This window comes from Bos indicus, chromosome 9 (genome assembly GCF_029378745.1).
Source record: "Bos indicus isolate NIAB-ARS_2022 breed Sahiwal x Tharparkar chromosome 9, NIAB-ARS_B.indTharparkar_mat_pri_1.0, whole genome shotgun sequence".
Taxonomy (NCBI): domain Eukaryota; kingdom Metazoa; phylum Chordata; class Mammalia; order Artiodactyla; family Bovidae; genus Bos; species Bos indicus.
The window spans coordinates 93099855-93121311 of record NC_091768.1 but is presented as its reverse complement, the minus strand read 5'-3'; positions in this window follow the sequence as shown (position 1 = coordinate 93121311).

Below are 21457 nucleotides of genomic sequence, written 5' to 3'. Positions count from 1 at the left end.
TGAGTAATACTCCATTGTGTATATGTACCACAGCTTTCTTATCCATTCATCTGCTGATGGGCATCTAGGTTGCTTCCATGTCCTGGCTATTATAAACAGTGCTGCAATGAACATTGGGGTACACGTGTCTCTTTCCCTTCTGGTTTCCTCAGTGTGTATGCCCAGCAGTGGGATTGCTGGATCATAAGGCAGTTCTATTTCCAGTTTTTTAGGGAATCTCCACACTGTTCTCCATAGTGGCTGTACTAGTTTGCATTCCCACCAACAGTGTAAGAGGGTTCCCTTTTCTCCACACCCTCTCCAGCATTTATTGCTTGTAGACTTTTGGATCGCAGCCATTCTGGCTGGCGTGAAATGGTACCTCATAGTGGTTTTGATTTGCATTTCTCTGATAATGAGTGATGTTGAGCATCTTTTCATGTGTTTGTTAGCCATCTGTATGTCTTCTTTGGAGAAATGTCTATTTAGTTCTTTGGCCCATTTTTTGATTGGGTCATTTATTTTTCTGGAGTTGAGCTGTAGGAGTTGCTTGTATATTTTTGAGATTAGTTGTTTGTCAGTTGCTTCATTTGCTATTATTTTCTCCCATTCTGAAGGCTGCCTTTTCACCTTGCTAATAGTTTCCTTTGTTGTGCAGAAGCTTTTAAGTTTAATTAGGTCCCATTTGTTTATTTTTGCTTTTATTTCCAATATTCTGGGAGGTGGGTCATAGAGGATCCTGCTGTGATGTATGTCGGAGAGTGTTTTGCCTATGTTCTCCTCTAGGAGTTTTATAGTTTCTGGTCTTATGTTGAGATCTTTAATCCATTTTGAGTTTATTTTTGTGTAAGGTGTTAGAAAGTGTTCTAGTTTCATTCTTTTACAAGTGGTTGACCAGTTTTCCCAGCACCACTTGTTAAAGAGATTGTCTTTAATCCATTGTATATTCTTGCCTCCTTTGTCAAAGACAAAGTGTCCATATGTGCCTGGATTTATCTCTGGGCTTTCTATTTTGTTCCATTGATCAATATTTCTGTCTTCGTGCCAGTACCATACTGTCTTGATAACTGTGGCTTTGTAATAGAGTCTGAAGTCAGGTAGGTTGATTCCTTCAGTTCCATTCTTCTTTCTCAAGATAGCTTTGGCTATTCGAGGTTTTTTGTATTTCCATACAAACTGTGAAATTATTTGTTCTAGCTCTGTGAAGAATACCGTTGGTAGGAGGAACATTTTTAACTCTGCCTTCCCCCCCGCAAATTGTATCTCAGTCCTCCGTTAATTCTTTTCAAAGTGTTATGCATATTATATTCTGTGCAAATTGCTTTTCTTTTTAAGTAGTAATATCATGAGGCATAAATCCTACAATTAAGTTTTCTCATTCTGTGAACTTGAATACCTTGTCCTGAGGACTTCAGTAGAGAGGTCTAAAGCTAATTTTTATTCTTTTTTTAAGTTTTAAAATTTTTAATTGGGATATAATTTATTTATCATGTTGTATTAGTTTCAGGCTAACACAACAAAGCAAATTTGCTATATGAATATTAATACATATATCCACTCATTTTTAACCTTTATGGATGCTTGATTATTTTATGTACTTAGGTATTCAGTTGGCCAAAAAGTTTATTTGGGTTTTTCAATGAACATTTTGACCAACCCTGTATTTATTTAGTTTGGGTACACTAAGGAAGATTCTTCTCTCTTTTTCTTTTATTTGAAGCCTAGGAACTGAATTATTTTGATTTATATTGAATGTTATTGGATAAAGGGTCCCTGTTCAACATGAGCAACACTAAAAAGAAATTTTTTAATTTCTTCTGCCAGAAACCTGAAGATATCAACCATCCTGGGTCCTGGTATAAGGATGAACAGTATTTCTCCAAATTCCTGTTCTTTCTGGACCCTCAGAATGTCAGGATGTGACCTTATTAAGAAATAAGCTGATTTCAGGTGTGATAAATTAAGATGAGATCATACTGGATTAGTGATGGTGAAAGTCACTCAGTAGTGTCCAACTCTTTGAGACCCTATGGACTGTAGCCCAGCAGGCTCCTCTGTCCATGGAATTCTCCAGGCAAGAATACCAGAGTGGATTTCCATTCCCTTCTCCAGGGGGTCTTCCTGACCCAGGGATGGAACCCAGGTCTCCTGCATTGCAGGCAGATTGTTTACCATCTGAGTCACCAGGGAAGCCCATACTGGAGTACAGTGACCCTTAATCCAATATGACTGGTGTCGTTGTGAGAAGAGAAGAGGCACAGAGAAAAAAACACACAAAGGAGAAACCACGTGAAGACAGAGGAAGACCAGAGTGATGCCTCTACAAGCCAAGGAGCTCCAAGGATGACCAGCAAACACAGGAAGCTAAGAGAAAGGCACGGGGCAAAGCCTTCCCAGGCACTTTCAGAAAGGACCCGTTCTGATGACACCTTCATCTGGGACTTGGAGTCTCCAGAACTCAGACAATATGTTTCCATGTTCCAGAAAAACATCTACTTTTGCTTTATTGTCTATGCCAAAGCCTCTGACTGTGTGGATCGCTACAAACTGTGGAAAATTCTGAAAGAGATGGGAATACCAGACCACCTGACCTGCCTCCTGAGAAATCTGTATGCAGGTCAGGAAGCAACAGTTAGAACTGGACATGGAACAACAGACTGGTTCCAAATTGGGAAAGGAGTATGTCAAGGCTGTATATTGTCACCCTGCTTATTTAACTTATATGCAGAGTACATCATGTGAAATTCTGGGCTGGATGAAGCACAAGCTGGAATCAAGATTGCTGGGAGAAATATCAATAATCTCACATATACAGATGACACCACCCTTATGGCAGAAAGTGAAGACCTAAAGAGCCTCTTGATAAAAGTGAAAGAGGAGAGTGAAAAAATTGGCTTAAAACTAAACATTCAGAAAAATAAGATTATGGTATCCACTCCCATCAGTTCATTCAGTTCAGTCGCTCAGTCATGTCTGACTCTTTGCGACCCCATGAATTTCAGCATGCCAGACCTCCCTGTCCATCACCAACTCTCGGAGTTCACCCAGACTCACGTCCATCGAGTCAGTGATGCCATCCAGCCATCTCATCCTCTGTCGTCCCCTTCTCCTCCTGCTCCCAATCCCTCCCAGCATCAGAGTCTTTTCCAATGAGTCAACTCTTCGCATGAGGTGGCCAAAGTACTGGAGTTTCAGCTTTAGCATCATTCCTTCCAAAGAAATCCCAGGGCTGATCCCCTTCAGAATGGACTGGTTGGATCTCCTTGCAGTCCAAGGGACTGTCAAGAGTCTTCTCCAACACCACAGTTCAAAAGCATCAATTCTTCGGTGCTCAGCCTTCTTCACAGTCCAACTCTCATATCCATACATGACCACAGGAAAAACCATAGCCTTGACTAGACGAACCTTTGTTGGCAAAGTAATGTCTCTGCTTTTGAATATGCTATCTAGGTTGGTCATAACCTTCCTTCCAAGGAGTAAGCGTCTTTTAATTTCATGGCTGCAGTCACCATCTGCAGTGATTTTGGAGCCCAGAAAAATAAAGTCTGACACTGTTTCCACTGTTTCCCCATCTATTTCCCATGAAGAGATGGGACCAGATGCCATGATCTTCGTTTTCTGAATGTTGAGCTTTAAGCCAACTTTTTCACTCTCCTCTTTCATTTTCATCAAGAGGCTTTTTAGTTCCTCTTCACTTTCTGCCATAAAGGTGGTATCATCTGCATATCTGAGGTTATTGATATTTCTCCCGGCAATCTTGATTCCAGCTTGTGTTTCTTCCAGTCCCATCACTTCATGGCAAATAAATGCGGAAACAATGGAATCGGTGAGAGACTTTATTTTGGGGGGCTCAAAAATCATTGCAGATCGTGACTCCAGCCATAAAATTAAAAGACGCTTATTCCTTGAAAGAAAAGCTATGACCAACCTGCTGCTGCTGCTGCTAAGTCACTTCAGTCGTGTCCGATTCTGTGCGACCCCATAGACGGCAGCCCACCAGGCTCCCCCGTCCCTGGGATTCTCCAGGCAAGAATGCTGGAGTGGGTTGCCATTTCCTTCTCCAATGCATGAAGGTGAAACGTGAAAGTGAAGTCATTCAGTCATGTCTGACTCTTTGCGACCCCATGGACTGCAGCCTACCAGGCTCCTCTATTCATGGGGTTTTCCAGGCAAGAGTACTGGAGTGGGGTGCCATTGCCTTCTCCGATGACCAATCTAGGCAGCCTATTAAAAAGCAGAGACATTACTTTGCCAACAAATGTCCATCTAGTCAAACTATGGTTTTTTCCAGTGGTCATGTATAATGTGAGAGTTGAACTATAAAGAAAGCTGAACACCGAAGAACTGATGCTTTTGAACTGTGGTGTTGGAGAAGACTCTTGAGAGTCCCTTGGACTGCAAGGAGATCCAACCAGTCAATCCTAAAGGAAATCAGTCCTGAATATTCATTGGAAGGACTGATGCTGAAGCTGAAACTCCAATCCTTTGGCTACCTGATGTGAAGAACCGACTCATTGGAAAAGACCCTGATGCTGGGAAAGATTGAAGGCAGGAGGAGAAGGGGACGACAGATGAGTTGGCTGGATGGCATCACCGACTCAATGGACCTGGGTTTGGGTGGACTCCGGGATTGGTGATGGACAGAGAAGCCTGATGTGCTGCAGTCCATCGGGTCCCAAAGAGTCAAACACAAGCACGTGACTGAGCTGAATGTTCATGCCATCCAGTGTGTGAGACTTCGTTAGGGCAGCCCGAGCAAATGAATACGGTCACATTACTCCAGTTTCAAACACTAGGATTCCCCAGGCTGTGCAGTGATTTCAAAACCATGCCAGGGCTGGCTTCCCATGGTCCCTCCACTCTCCAGCTATAGCCTATCAGGCCCCAACCTTAAGTGTGTGGCCATTTTCCAGGGGTCCCACCTTGGCACTCCCTGGACAGCTGCTCTTGAAGCCCACTTTGGAGAAGTCCTTTTAGATGGATGGGAGCAGACGTCCTCTCTGGGTGCCCCCTTCACTCTGGTGCAATTTTCACTACACTTGGCAGGTTTTTATTTTTAATGTATATTTTGGCTTGGGTTCTAAGTGATTCCATTTTCATGGAAAACAGTGTTTCTTTGGGCCCCTTTCTCCCCTCACTGCCTTGTTTTTGGCTTACAGAAAGGAAAAGAAAAATGCAGCGTTATCTTTATTTTGTCATCTTATAACTGCCTCCCCATGGCAGATTTTTGAGTGGAAACTTTGTTTTTTTGAAAATCTTTCAAGAAGATCCAGAAGATAGGCATCTTACATCCTTTGTGGGACCTTATTCACTTGGTAAGACTTTAATTAGATTTACGGCAAATGAGCCAAGTTTGTGTGCCCAGAATCTATATCATTTGCCTGGTTTGGGAATGAAAAGATGATTCAGAAATGTAGACAACAGCATCGTGGAGTCAGGTTCTTGCTGAAGCATAATCTGCTGCTGCTGCCGCTGCTGCTGCTAAGTCGCTTCAGTCATGTCCGACTCTGTGCGACCCCATAGATGGCAGCCCACCAGGCTGCCCTGTCCCTGGGATTCTCCAGGCAAGAACACTGGAGTGGTTTGCCATTTCCTTCTCCAATGCGTGGAAGTCAAAAGTGAAAATGAAGTCGCTCAGTCGTGTCTGACTAGTATAGCGATCCCATGGACTGCAGCCTACCAAGCTCCTCCGTCCATGAGATTTTCTAGGCAAGAGTACTGGAGTGGCTTGCCATTGCCTTCTCCGGAAGCATAATCTGAGTCCACAAAAAAATACAGATGATACACAGGTGCTGCAAAGTGATTAGTTCTACTTATAGAGCCATAGTTTCTCTGTTTTCTCTTTTCTAAAAACAGAACCATGGCCCAATCCTCTTAATCGGAAAGTCAGAGGGTCAAAAACTAAATCTTAAAGGAGAAATAATATTTGGCTGGTAGGAAATCAGAGTACTTGATCCTGGTCCATTCTGACAGATCCCCAAGTCATTGGAAGTATGCAAGTGGAGGAAAAATGATATTGAAAACATAGGACAAAGTTTCCGTTGCTTCACTTTGAACACTTTCTCCCTTCTGTTGATGACTTACAGTTATTAATAGATAAGTGTTTTAAGTTTGCTAATTGAGGAGCTTTGAATTAATTGACCCATTTTGAAGGCACAGGTTAGGGAAATAATATTTTAGAACAGCTATTCTTGCAGTGAATCATGAATCATCCAAAGTACAGCTAAGGTATAGCAATTGTTTCCAATTATTCACTCCAGTTCTTGGAGTCAAGATAGACCATGTTGAACTTATTATGTGTTAACATCTCTCCCCAGAACAGCATGTTAAGGCTTTTTTTTTTTCTTTCCTGTTATTACTTGGGTCACCCTTTTCAAACTATTCCTGAATTCTGCTTTGTTGTGTTTAAACTGATCTGGCTGAAACTGAACTTGGTCCTTAGAATCAAGAGAGCCCTGAACTTCTGCTCTATGTAATGGCATCCCTCTAACATCTCATATTCACTTTAAAGGATTTTGGGGAAGATTATGGAAAATGATTTCCAGTGTAGCATTACTTTTCCTTATCTAAGCTGAATTTCTTTCCTTGGCCATCTTTGTGACTTATTTCTACCTTCCCCACAATTTCTCCTACCGTTGACAGACTGTGTAATTATTTTTTTATCAGCACATTTTGCACTTCCAGGTTGTTAATAAATATATGGAAGAAAATTAGCACAGGAGGATTAACTGTAATCAGATTCTTAAGGCAGTAACTATTAACGTTGCTAAGGCTGAGAAATGACCATTGATTTCTGTTCTTTAGTTTCTGTCTCTTAACCAGTTCTAACAACCCGTAATGGGATTTCACATCTTACTTTATGTATTCACCAAGTTTCCCCAAAAAAGTCACTAAAATCTTTTGGAAGCCTAAATTTGTTTTATGCACTCATTTTTCCTTTATCTACATTTAAAATAAGACCTTTCAGAACATTCTCTAAGCTAAATAGTAACATTCTCCCCTGTACAAAAATAAGTATGTCTTTATTATAGAAAACTCTCTTGCAGGTACATTACAATATCATAGTTCTTAGCCCAACATTCTTAGCTCCTCTCAAATTGCTGAAGGACTAAGGCAAAGGGAAGGTCTATCTTGTAATGGGTTTCCAAGGAGGTCGTGTGTGTATTTCTAAGTCTTGAGCTAGGGAAGCAGAAGGGGGAATTAACAGATATCATACTTTCGCCAAAGATATTTAAAGATAAACTCAGCCTAATGCATTTAGAAACTTGGATTTACTATATCTTAAAAAAAAGGGGAGTGGTTTATGGGAAAAATTGTATCAGTATAATTTTGGATTATCCAGCTTCAGGTCTGTATCTCTTTAATCTTTGTCACTTTTTATATGAAGACATCCCAAACATGGGTCACTGGGTTTAGAAAATGAAGTATTTAGGCTGGAAGCGATCTTAGTATGGCTTTATAGCAAGTAATACTTCTTTCTAGGCCCCCAAATGAATTTGAATTGGAGCCAAAAAGACATTGCCAATGAGTAAGCCACAGAGGGCAGATACAAATGTGTGGCTTGCAGATCCTAGAAGACTGCAGGAATGGAAACATTGGTTCAGATGAAATAAGAAATCCCCCAGACCTTCTCTCAAGGTGTGCTCTTGAATCTCATTTCTCCCTAAGTTTTGGAAAGAATTGGACAATAGGAACTTTCCACACCTCTTATTTAGGGGTCTACCAAGAAAACTCATGCATCCTGATTCCCATTTTCGCCAAGCCACAGAGCCTGACAGCATTGCTTATAAAACCAGTTCTCTTCTTGTTTGTCAGCTGAGTGTAGTTGCCCTGAATCCTTACCCTGGTTTCACTACAGAGGACTAGAGAGCTGACGTGTGCCCCTCTTCTCAGAAGCTGCAAGTTTAGGGGCTGTGGGTGGCTTGTTGCTATTCAGTCGCTCAGTCGTGTCCAACTCTTTGTGATCCCATGGACTGCAGCACACCAGGCCTCCCTGTCCTTCACCATCTCCCAGAGTTTGCCCAAACTCATGTCCATTGAGTCGGTGATGCCATGCCACCTTCTCGTCCTCTGTCGCCCCCTTCTCCTCCTGCCTTCAATCTTTCCCAGCATCACCGCACAGTATTCCAGTCTAGGCAGAGGTCACAGCAAGAGCAAGCACAGCTGTGTCCTCCTCCCCACATCCATTTTCATTCCTCTCATCTATTACAACCTCCCTCTAACATTGCTCTATATATGCTCATGACTTTCTCTGATGTAAGGCTATGAGAATCATTCATTTTACTTTATTAAGAAAATATAACAGGTTTGGGAAGACTGAGATACTTATTCTCCAAATCAAGACAGAAATGTAGTGAAGAGTAGGACCATGGCTTCTAAATCCAGGCCCAGCCATCTGCCACATGAGTCTCCTGGGGTTCCTCAAAAACTCTCTGCCATGTGCCCTATCCCATGACAGTTCTAGATCTGAAATGATTTAAATTCCATTATAGGATATTGAGGTTTCAGAGAATTTGTTGCTGCTGTTCAGTCGCTGAATTGTGTCTGACTCTTTGCAACCCACCCCTGGACTGCAGCACGCCAGGCTTCTCTGTCCTTCACTGTCTTGCAGAATTTGCTCAAATTCATGTCCACTGAGTCAGCGATGTTATCTAACCATCTCATCCTCTGCTGCCCACTATTTCTCCTGCTAATCTTGCCCAGCATCAGGGTCTTTTCCAAAGAGTTGGCTCTTGCATCAGGTGGCCAAAGTAAGTTACTAGAAGACTACTGTAGGTTGCAGTGGTCTGAATGTCCATGTCTCCCCCAAAGTCATGTGCTGAAGTCCAAATTACTGATGTGATGGAAGTGGGGCCATTGAGAGGTCATTAGACATGGAGGTGGAACCCTTTTGAGTGGGATTAACGCTGTTATAAGAGGGCTAAGAGGCCAGAGCTCCTTCTTTCTGCCATGTGAAAATACAGTGAGAGCATAGCTGTCTTCAAACCAGGAAGGAGGGTCTCATGAGACACCAGACGTGCCAGAACCTTGATCTTGGACTTCCTGGCCTCCGGAAGTGTGAGCTCTAAATGTCTGTTGTTTAAGCCACTCAATCCATGGTGTTTTTTGTTTTTTTAAATAGGAGCCTGAACTGACTAAGAGAGATACCTTCAGTAAAATCTGTACAAATTTCTTTTCTGGAAAGTAAGTGGTGAGGCCTAGTATTTTTACTAGAAAGGCCTATTTTTTAGTAGAAAGGCCTACTTTCTATTTCCCTTCTTTTATGAACAATTTCCAACAAAAAGATTCTTGTAGATGTCCTTATCTGAGCCTTAGCAATTCAGAATTCCCTATAAACATATCATGGACCATGCATGTCCATTTTTAAATCAGATATATCTTTAGGAACTGGAGAATACATATCAGAGATTAGTAACTGTTGTTGCCTTGGGTTCAAAATCCTAGGTAGAAAGGTTGAGCTCTCTCTGAAAATAAATGGACATCAATACAGTATATATAGCTAATAAGTACATTAAATTAATTCCAATTATGATGAATCCTGCAATGCATCTCCCCTCTGTTATGACAGTTTTGTTAGATAATGGTAGAAATTTGACAGATAGAGATGATTTCTGTCATATAGTTTACAAGAAATGTTTGTTAGCTTATTAAAAAAGACATTCAATTTGGATTGCTTAATAAGCATATTTGAAATTTTCTGATCTCCTCTTTTCTGCTTATTGCCTATGCCTCCTTGTGCCTAAAGAGTCCTGAGTGGACCAAGGGTGGGTGTGATCCTTTGATTTATGCTGATATTAGGAAGGCTTCCATATAGTGAGGACTATTTTGTTGTTACTGTTGTTTAGTCACCAAGTCGTGTCTGACTCTTTTGCAACTCCGTGGACTGAAGCCCGCCAGGCTCCTCTGTCCATGGGACTCTCCAGGTGAGAATCCTGGAGTGGGTTGCCCTTTCCTTTCCCAGGAGATCTTCCTGACAGAGGGATCCAACCCATGTGTCCGGCATTGGCAGGTGGGTTCTTTGCCACTGAGCCACCAGGGAAGCCCCAAGGACTGTCTTAGGTCAATACAATTAATGTACTTTATTTCATTGGATCAAAATATGCAGAGTTTATATTTTTATTTACATTTTCAATATAAGGAAGCATGGCCAGAAACTGCTTAAGAAATTACATACAAGAAGCCATAGAAATGAAATGCAGGTCCAGACTGATCTCATCCTAGAGTCTGAGCTCTTCCTACTTGGCTGCATTCTCTCGTTTGTCAAATCCCAACATGAGTGAGTGTGTTGGTGATATGGTGAAAAGGGAAGAGGGAAGAGCTCTTCCTGTCATACTCCGATTCCATGGCTTTCCCTTGACGTGGCCAGTGATGGCAGGGAGTTGAAAGGAAGGACCTCAAGTGTCCTTTGTCTATGTCTACACCACACACCCCGCCAGTCACCACAGGGACTTTCTTAATGTCTGAACGATGGTCTGAGCAGACACACAAGTGATGACGTATATCTAGTTTTAATTCTTCTTGTCTGTCAAATGGTACTTTAGCTCCTGCGTTGGCATAGGGCTTTATACATTTACATTTAGAAAGTTTTTGTTTGATGGTATTTTTCTCCCTATGGCTATAGCAAGATCTGTCATGTCATGTCTTTCTGAGCCATTGGTGATTTACTGTGTCTGTACTGTTTGGAATTTTCTAAAACTGTTCAGACAACCTTACCAGGGTTGCAATGCTATTTCTGCCTCTTATTTTTTTTTTTTTTTTGCTGTCACTCTCTTTTTTCTCCAGGGGAAAGGTACAGAGTTGGGTGTGTGACAGTTTGAAGGTGGGGGAGGTACACTTGGCCTCCGTAAAGTTTCAGTTCATGAGGAAGGAGAATTGCTTTAATTAATGTGTCTCCTAGGAAATCTGAGATAGACTGGGACAATCTCATCACAATCAGAGCTGTCCCCTACCTAATTAGTGAAATATTAAAGCAGAATTGCTTAAGTCAACCAATCTCACTTTCATAATCAGATGTGCACCCCGAATTTGCATGTGTTCCGATCCAGCCTTTCTACTTTTAATTTATTCCAGGGTCTGGGGTGAAAATTCCTTCTAAAAGAATTGTCCTCCTTGAGAAATATGCAAGTGGGCCTGGTGCCACATTAGTGAGCTGAGCAGATTTGTGTTATTTTGGGTGTTTTCTTTTCCCCAACATCAGTCCAAGATGCTTTCTGTCAAAATGCATTTGTTTGTTTGCTTAGTTTGGTCTTTAAGCAAAAAGCTGGGGCTTTATAAATTCACTAAATAATGTTTAACATCCAAATCTGACTTAAGAAGATATGAATAGTTTTAATTTTATTTATTTATTTCTTTTTGCCCTTTGACACCACTTAATCAATGACTCCCATTCATAATAGAAATTTATGGTTCTGAGGAAAGCCTTAACATTTTCCCATGTATTTACCTAGTCAACATTCTTAATTTATAGTCACTCAGTTTGCAAATGAGGCAAAAATGTTTAGCAGCCCCTACCACTGTCTCAGCATAAGTGGCTCTTCTCTCCATTTTTATCAAAATCCAGGTTCTTCACCTCTGTGCTCCTGAGTCCTGAAGTCATCTTCCTCTACTTGGAGTCTGTGCAGTTCCTGTATGGCATCTACTCCCATTCTCCCCAAGTCTGCATCTGTTATAGAATTCACTCATGTTTACAACTTAGGACTAGCTCCAGAAGAGATCAGGGTTCAGATAAAAGCTTGCTCACCATTCAGCCACATGAAGTCAACTTTTCTGGTAAATTTCTGCTTCCCTTGGAGTTACTTATTCCCTCTGATTTTATATTTGTTTCACTTATTTTTCTGTAAACTTCTCATTAATTAATCACACAACTATAAGCTCTTCCCAGTACCTCAGGGAATCTCGTTGTTCAATTATTTATCTCAGAACGTCTTCCTGTCTCCATGTGGATGGATGGTTCACTGGGCCCGACGTACAGCTTCTTCTCGAAGCATCCACAGACCTTCATCCTGGAAATTTCCTCTGCTTCCTCCACTGCTCACTGAAACCTGTATCTACCTCTCTTTTAGTTTACTTCTTGGTTTGAAGAAGCACAGATTCTATATGCTTTCTTAGATCCTATGGGTGTGTTTGTACCAACTGAAAATATTCTCATTTTGTACTCAAACTCGATTAATAATTTGACTCACTTAGAATTCTAGGTTAGAATTAATTTTCAACAGGACTTTGAAGAACTATTTCAGTGTCTGCCAGCTTCCAGTGTGACTTTTAAAAAGTCAATTACTATTCATACTCCTGACCCCTTTATGAGTGGACTGTTTTTTCTTTTTGTTTTCTGAAAATTTCTGACATGTTTTTTCCTCCTGGTGTATACTTCTAAATAATGTCAAAATGGCTTGAATTGGTAAGGATATTTTTATTTAACTGGCTGGACACTTCATAGTATTTCTCAAGATGAAAACTAATATCCAGGATATTTTATTATATCTCCCCTCTTTTTTTCTGTATCCTTTCTGAAATTCCTAAGATTTGGATACTGGACACTCTACATGGATCTTGTAATTTTATGCTGTTTTATGTTGGTCATCTCTTGGACTTTTTATTCTACTTTCTGGGAGGTTTTCTAAGCTTGTTTTTCATACCTTCCACCAATATGTTTACTAAATTTCCACTATCATACTTTCATTTCTAAGGCCTCTTTCTTATTCAATGAGTATTATTTTTATAATTTACTGTTCTTATTTTATGGATTTGAGAATATTTTTGCAAGTGCTTTTTCCCCCACTTCTGTCTTCTGTCATTGTGCCTATTGATGCAAGCAAGTCTTTCCTAAAAGAAATCAACCCCGAATCTTCATTGGAAGGACTGATGCTGAAGCTGAAACTCTAATACTTTGGCCACCTGATGCGAAGAGTGGACTCATTGGAAAAGACCCTGATCTGGGAAAAATTGAAAGCAAAAGGGAAAGAGGGTAGCGGACATTGAGATGGTTAGATAGTATGACCAACTCAATAAACATGAATTTGAGCAAAAGGCAGGGAGACAGTGAAGGACAGAGGAACCTGGCGGGATGCATTCCACGGAGTCACAAAGAGTCAGGCACAGCGACTGAACAACAATTCAACAACTGATACAAAATCTTCCAACTTGTTTGTCCACCTCTTTGTCTTTCTGTCATGGTGCAGCTTCCATCACACATTGAGTGAAGGTAGTGTGCCAGTTCCAGAGAAGGCAATGGCACCCCACTCCAGTACTCTTGCCTGGAAAATCCCGTGGATGGAGGAGCCTGGTAGGCTGCAGTCCATGGGGTCGCTAAGAGTCGGACAAGACTCAGCAACTTCACTTTCACTTTTCACTTTCATGCATTGGAGAAGGAAATGGCAACCCACTCCAGTGTTCTTGCCTGGAAAATCCTCGTGGGCTGCCGTCTATGGGGTCGCACAGAGTCGGACACAACTGAAGTGACTTAGCAGTAGCAGTGTGCCAGTTCATCTGTAAAGGTAAGAGTACTGAAAATGTGGGATTGCTGATAGTGATCTTCACGGACCAGAGAAGGGGTGGAGAACCAGCCCTTCTCTTAGGAGTGCCTTAAATGTTAGTTTGTATCTCTTCCTCTGGGCTCATTATTTTCCTTGGAGAGGAATCCTCTACTTTTCTGCCCATAGAATGTCAGATTCTTTGTCAGTGTCCTTGGAGTCATCAGGAAAGGGGCTGGGATCTCATTGCTGACATGCAGCTTCTCACTCAAACCCCATCTCTTGTTCTTAATTTAATTTTAATTTAATTGGAGTGGAGATCAGCCCTGGGATTTCTTTGGAAGGAATGATGCTAAAGCTGAAACTCCAGTACTTTGGCCACCTCATGCGAAGCGTTGACTCATTGGAAAAGACTCTGATGCTGGGAGGGATTGGGGGCAAGAGGAGAAGGGGACGACAGAGGATGAGATGGCTGGATGGCATCACTGACTCGATGGACATGAGTCTGAGTGAACTCCGGGAGTTGGTGATGGACAGGGAGGCCTGGCGTGCTGCGGTTCATGGGGTCGCAAAGAGTCGGACGCGACTGAGCGACTGATCTGATCTGATAGCTGATATGCAATATTGTGTGGTTTCAGGTGTACAGCTAAGTGATTCAGTTATACATAAATATATACCCGTTCTTTTTCAGGTTATTTTCCCATATAAGTTAGTACAGAATATTGAGCAAAGTTCCCTGTGCTATACAGGGATTATTTATTTTATATATATATTGATTATTTATTTTATATATAGTAGTATGTATGTGTTACTCTCAAACTCCTAATTTATCCACCCTGCCCCCCCTTTCCCCTTTGATAATCATAAGTTTGTTTTTGATGTCTGTGAGCCTGCTTTTGTTTTGTAAATAAGTTCATTTGTATCATTCTTTTATATTCTTCATTTAAGTGATATGACATTTATCTTTCTCTATCTGACTCACTTCACTCAGTGTGATCATCTCTAGGTCCATCATGTTGCTGCAGAGGGCATTATTTCATTTTTGATGGCTGAGTAATATTCCACGGTATATTTGTATCAAACTCCGTGTCTAAGCTGGCTTCCAACTCTGACCCAAAATGTGCCTGAAGTTTAGACAAACACTCTATTTCACCCTTTTCTAAGCTCATCTCTTCAGTATGTTATCAAGGGACAGGGGTGCCTGCCTGGGCTTAGAATTTGATGGTAAATATTTTTGGGTGTTTCTGGTGGCTCAGAGGTAAAATAAAATCTGCCTGCAATGCAGGAGACCTGTGTTTGATTTCTGCATTGGGAAGATCCCCTGGAGAAGGACATGGCAACCCACTCCAGTATTCTTACCTAAAGAATCCCACGGACAGAGGGGCCTGGGGGGCTGCAGTCCAAGAGGTCGCAAAGAGTCAGATGCAACTGAAGTGGCTAAGCAGCAGCAGCGGAACTCCTTTCAGCACATCGTCAGCTGAGCTCCATGGCACTCGCGCACACACTGTTCCAGGTGGGGCAACAGACACTGGTCTGATTTCCGTGTCCGTGACCTGATTGTTTTCCTCTGGAAGCTCTTGGAATGGTCTCTTCAGTTCTGGTATTATGATGAGACCACCTGTTGAATGTACTGACATTCATTACGTTCAGGATTCTCCATGGACTTTTTCATCCTGGCAACTCCTGTCTTTCCACAGCTCTGAGAAATCTTTATTATATCATAGCTTTCATGTCCTCCCTTCCGCTCTTTGTGTTCACTCTCTGAAATTCCTCTAGTCAAATACTTTACCTCCTGAAGTAATCAACTCTGTCACTTACCTTTTACTTCATATATTTTTCATTTCTCTTTTAATTTTCTTTTGTGTGAGAATTCTTTTATCTTCTAGACATCCTATGAGATTCTCTGTTTGATCAAACTATTTTTCTTGACAAGAAATCGTTCTTGTTTTCCTATTATATTTTCTGTAATGCCGTCCTGTTCTTGTTTTTTAAATTCATATCTTCTTAATTTCTTTGAGGATATTAATTAGAGGCTATTGTTCCTTTAAAGTCCTTCTTGTGATGTTCTGTGGGACATCTTTATCTTACATGCTCCATTCCTTTCTAAGTCACCTGTTCGCGTATTATATTGAGCAGCTGCAAGTTTACTGAAAGTGTGGTCCTGTACGTGGACTAGCAGCTTAATAAAATACGGAGGCAGCGGTAAACCTTTGAGACCATTGAGATAAGTGAATGTGGTTTGCAAACAACAGCACCCATATGTTTCCTTTTTAATTTAATAAAGAGTCATAATTTTATAGAAGGGTGGTGGTTTCCAATGACTGCCAGGCATCTACTTGTAAGAATAGGAGTGAAGGGTAAGAAAAGTCATTGTTGGATTTTCTGACATTCCAGGTTTTTGCAAGGAAGTTCTCTTTGCTACTCTAGCCTACTTTTGTTTCTCCTTCTTTTCCTGGGAATTTTACCTTTATTGCTAAAGTAAATGAAATATTTTTTTAAAATCTCACTTTCTCATTTTCTTGATACTAATTCTTATTGATCTTTGATGAAATATATTGAGTTTCTAAGCATACAATCATATAACTTATAAATAATACCTCCTGCTATTTAAGCTTATACATTTTTTTTTGTTTTATTACATTAGCCAGAATTTCCAAAACAATGATGACTAATGGATTAGAATAGGTGCATTTTCTTACTCCTAATTTAAATTTAATTATTACTAGTGTTTCACTCATAAGCCTGATGTTGGTTTCAAATAGGTATTGTTTCTGTAGCTAATATCTATATTGTATTCATAATGATTTCTTGTGATAACATTTTCTTGAGGAAAAAATTATTATTGATTTAGTCACAGAGTCGGGAGAAGAAAAGCAGCTCAAATTGAATTCCAGAAACTTACATTGACTTGAATGGAAGATGTGGAAAAGGGAAGTGAAGGAAGCTCTGGTGCTGAAGGACCACTTGGCATCTATCAGTGAGGAGATAAGCATCGGGTTGAGAGATGCTGACTTGTTGATTCATCTGCGGAATTCAAATTTTCACTGATCTCCCGGGGCTGACAAGCATAACTTGAAAATTAGGACACCATGTTTTGATCAGCTTCAGAATAAATAAGGGACTGAAATCAGTTGTTTGAAGGAAATATGACTGCAGGGCTTGCGTTTGATCATCAATCTTCAAATTTTTAGGTGAATGCAAGTTATCTGCATAAAATTTCTTGTGTGTTCTTTGTAACTTTTCTCTTAAAGAGTGACAAGATTCTTTAAAACTAATTCTCAAGCCTTGGTTCATTCCCAGCTTAACTGCTGATTGTCCAGAGAAATAGGTTGTTACTCGGGGTTACTAGGATTTCCTTCCTGGAGACCTCCAAATTTTCAGAGACAGAGATGCCATGTAGGTCAGACACAGCCTTCTACTCAGTAGCACTTACACTTTGATGTGTTTCCAGACAGAGATTCTGGATACCTGGGTAAATAATCAAATATACTTTAGCCTCCCTTTCTTTAGACTTGTATTCTTCCTTGATTTCCTGTGATCCTTCTTTCTTTCTTCTGTCACCAAAGCCATGCAACATGTTTGTCTGCCTTTATGGTCTAAATTATACTCATATTAGACCCAACCTAGAAATGTGAAGCTAGTGACGATGCTAAAATAAAACAGGGGCTTCCCTTGTGGCTGGCTCAGTAACGAATCTGCCTGCAATGCAGGTTCAATCTCTGGTCAGGAAGATCCTCAGAAGAAGGAAATGGCACTGCAGTATTCTTGCCTGGGAAATCCCAAGGACAGAGGAGCCTGTCAGGCAACAGTCCATAGGGCTGCAAGAATTGAACACAACTCAGCAACTAAACCACTGCCACCACCACCAAAGATATTATAGAAAAAGCTTAGTTCTCTCGGATTTGGTGAAATCATTTTTATTCGATTTAACCAAATGACCAGATTGACAACATTCTGGAATGGCTCAGATTTGAGAGTATTTTCAGCCTGGGGAAGAGGGAAGAAAACAAAACAAAACTTCTTTTCTGAGTTGAGTCTCAAAATGGGGCCCAAGACCTCTAGGTGGACTTGAATTAAGTTGTGGACACATCATCTTCTGGATCCTTGACGTTTCCATAGGAACACAACTCTCCTTGGACCACTGTTTGCCAGATTTCTTCGCCACATGTTTTACTATGAGCGTCTAGTAGTTGGGAATTACTGTGTGAATCATCACACCTACTTTCAACTTCTGCTTGCTCTTTTGGATTTCTTAGCATGTGTGGTGCCAGAGAAGACTCTTGGGAGCCCCTTCGACCGCAAGGAGATCAAACTTGTCAATCCTAAAGGAAATCAGTCCTGAATATTCATTGGAAGGACTGATGCTGAAGCTGAAGCTCCAGCACTTTGGCCACCTGATGCGAAGAGCTGACTCACTGGAAAAGACCCAGATGCTGGGAAAGATGGAAGGCAGGAGGAGAAGGGGGCGACAGAGGATGAGATGGTCGGATGGCATCACTGACTCCACGGACATGAGTTTGAGCAAACTTCGGGAGATGGTGAAGACGGGGAGGCCTGGTGTGCTGCAGTCCATGGGGTCCCAAAGAGTCAAGATGCAATTTAGCAACTGAATAACGAATGCATGTTCTGAGAGAGGAAGAGGTGTGTGAGGTTTTCTGGGAGTCGTCTGAACTCCAAGCTGTCACCACAAAGCTTCTCACTGAATAAACAACAGGTAGAAAGAGCACTTGTTGCTTTCAGTCCTGCCTCTCCCTCCACCCGGCCTCTACACAGAGATATAAAAGCCAAATACTAACTCCACATGCCACTGGATTTCCACCCCCCTTATCACTTTCCTCGGGGGTATAAAGTGCTGATGCAGTTGAGATCTTGAAATAAGTGATTTATAACCAAAATGGCCCTCTGCAGTGAAAGGTCTATGAGAGACGGCAGAATTTATTTGCTGAGTTACTATGCAAATTTCACAATTAAATCTTAACTCAGCTCCTGAGGGGATAGCAAGGATTACTGAAGGAAAGGAGCTTTGACACGATTTTTAAAAAGGAAAGAGCGCAAAGAAGTGCAGAATGCCGTACAGTTTCTCAGCCCCGCTCCTCCATGTCAATCTCTCAGTGGGAGTCACGTTGGAGAGAATCAGGTAGAACGGGGGAACTGAGAAGATGCAATCAGGGGAAAAGCAGAGAAACCTGCTTTCTTATTTGTGAAACTGAATTAATGAATTTTTAAAAGCACTCGTCGCCACAACACTCTGTCCAGGGGGAAATGCATTTGGAGACACACACAGCCATTCGTCTATTCCTTTATTCCTTCCCTGTGCGTCTCAGGCCCCTCTCCTTCTTTCTGCACGTTCCCCAGACTCTAGTGGTGGGGAGCTGACCCTCCCTCCTCTCCCCTTTTCTTGCCTCCAGCCCCTCCTGACTACCCAAGCTTTCTCAGCTAAGGTAGTTTCAGCAAGAGACTTCTGTTTTGACAGCCAGTCTCTTGGGTCTCTTCCCTGAAAAGGCCAAAGCTCCCAGTTCAGCTAAAATCTCTGCCTTTAAACAGCTAACTTCTCTGAACTGCATGCAAAGAGGAGGGCTCTCAGCGCTTCCCCAGGCTCCTGGGGATCGTCTCGGCCCTGGACAGCCATCACTGTGGGAAAGGCTTTTGAAGGGCAGTCATCCTGCTAACACTAGTCCACTGGTCACCACAGGCTCTCCTCGGAGGCCTGCTCTTTCGATGTTCAAGGGCCTCCATCTTCTCCTTCGTGCAGGGGAAAGGCTCTTCCTTCTTTCCTCCAGGTTCAACTACACAGGAAGGCAGCTGCTTGTCCACGCTAGATGATAATGAATAGTGGGACAGTGCCGTGACAACACCCTTGCTCATTAGCTCAGGTTCCTCTCTGAGAATGAAGTGAACGCTTTCCGTTCCAGGAAAGAGTGCATGTGGTTGCCAGCACCAACCCACCATTCCCCACCCAAAGCACCGCCCACACCCCCCCCCCGCCCCCCCCAGTCCCTGCCCCCTGCCATGAGGGCCACTGAACAACGTGCAGACAAACACAGGGTGAGTTGTCTGTATCTTAGGAAATTAGGAAAGTGAGATTGAAAATTCCCATGAGTCCCAAGCATCCATTGTATTTAGTTCCTTTCTCCATGCCCCTTCCCTGATATTAATAGAAAGCCACCCCTGTGGAAATGCTTGAAGTGAAAGTCGCTCAGTCGTATCTGACTCTTTGCGACCCCATGGACTGTATAGTCCTAAATTCTCCAGGCCAGAATACTGGAGTGGGTAGCCTTTCCCTTCTCCAAGGGATCTTCTCAACCCAGGGATTGAACCCAGGTCTCCCGCATTGTGGGCGGATTCTTTACCAGCTGAGCCACAAGGGAAACCCAAGAATACCAGAGTGGGTAGCCTATCCCTTCTCCAGGGGATCTTCCCCACCCAGGGATCGAACCCAGGTCTCCCGCATTGCAGGTGGATTCTTTACCAACTGTGCTATGCAATTGCTTGGAAGAGGCCAAAAGGCTTGGGGGCTTTTCTGTGCTCTGCTTGGGCCAGTTATAGTCCCTGGGAGAGCTGGCAGTGGACAGAAAAGACCATGAAAGCAGCAAAGACTTTGGGAAGTCAATGGGAAGTTGCAAACAAGTTTCCTTTTAATTATCCTGCAAGCTGAGATTAAGGAGAATGTTTGTATGCATAAGCTGAGTCACTTCAGCCGTGTCCGACTCTTTGTGACCCTGTGGGTTGTAGCCTGCCAATTCCCTCTACCCAGGGGATTCTCCAGGCAAAAATACTGGAGTCGGTTGCCATTTTCTCTCCCAGGGGATCTTCCCGACCCAGGGATCAAACTCATGTCTCCTGCTTTGGCTGGTGGGTTCTTTACCACTAGCGGCCTGGGAAGGAGAGTGATTTTTTTTTTTTTTTTTCCTGGCTACTTTTGGGCATGGAGTCTTCCTAATTTGGTTGCATGTGCCTCTTGGAATTTTATCTGCTGTGTCTCCCCAAAGTTTATTTCCATGGGGAAAATATGTGTATTTTTCCTTGGGATCTAGTTAAGTTTGTAAATCTTGATAGAGTTTATCAAGATTTATATTGATATTTTGTTGTTATTTATCTTATGTTGAGGGCCATTTTGTCCACTAAGATACTGTTTGCGATAAGAACCACAAATTACCATTGCAAACTTCCCTCATTCCTGGGAACACAGCGAGCTTTCTCTCTGAACAAATGAGTTTCTTTTTCTAGCTGCGGTGTAGAAAGCATTCATAATTATACTTTAACATCTTGTGAGGTGGAAACCTTATTCTGTGGTATTGCTGTACATAAGTTGTACATTTCAAAAGATGTTAGACTCGGAGCACATTATATAGATGCCTTTTTAGTGCCACATCTACCGAACCAATTGTTTCCCAAAGCTGCTCCGTAGATGTCTTATCTGATGATCACCATAACCCTGTGAGGCAGATGGGACAGGTGAGGTGATAAGTGCATTATTTGGAACTTGTATGTGATGGAGTGCAGTTTTCATTATAACATAGCCTCTTTCCTCTGCTACTAAATGGTTATGAAGAAATGGAGCTTGTGCCAGCTCTTCCTGAGGAATGAAGGCAAGTGGTGGGGAATTCAGCACCAATAGCAGGAATCATCGGCTCTCATCATAAAGGGGCCCCAGCATTGCTTGTTCGCTGGTGTAGTGTGGCCACCAGGGCCCTTGCCCCATCGCCCCTTTGTGGAGGGTCAGACCCCCCACAGACACTTCTGGTGACAGGGAACTCTCTAATCTCCTGAAACACCCTGGATTGTTGAAATACAACTTCTTAGGTTGAGTCTCCTTGCAACTTCTGCCAACTGGCCCTTATTGTTCCCCTGTTTACCTCACAAAGAGAGACCAATCCCTTATTTCATTTATTGAACAGATATTTATTGAGCATCCACTGTATGTCAGGCACTGTTCTAGGAGCTAGGGAGATGGCAGAGAATAAGACAGACAAAAATCCCCGTGTTCAGGGGACTTATATTCCAGTGGA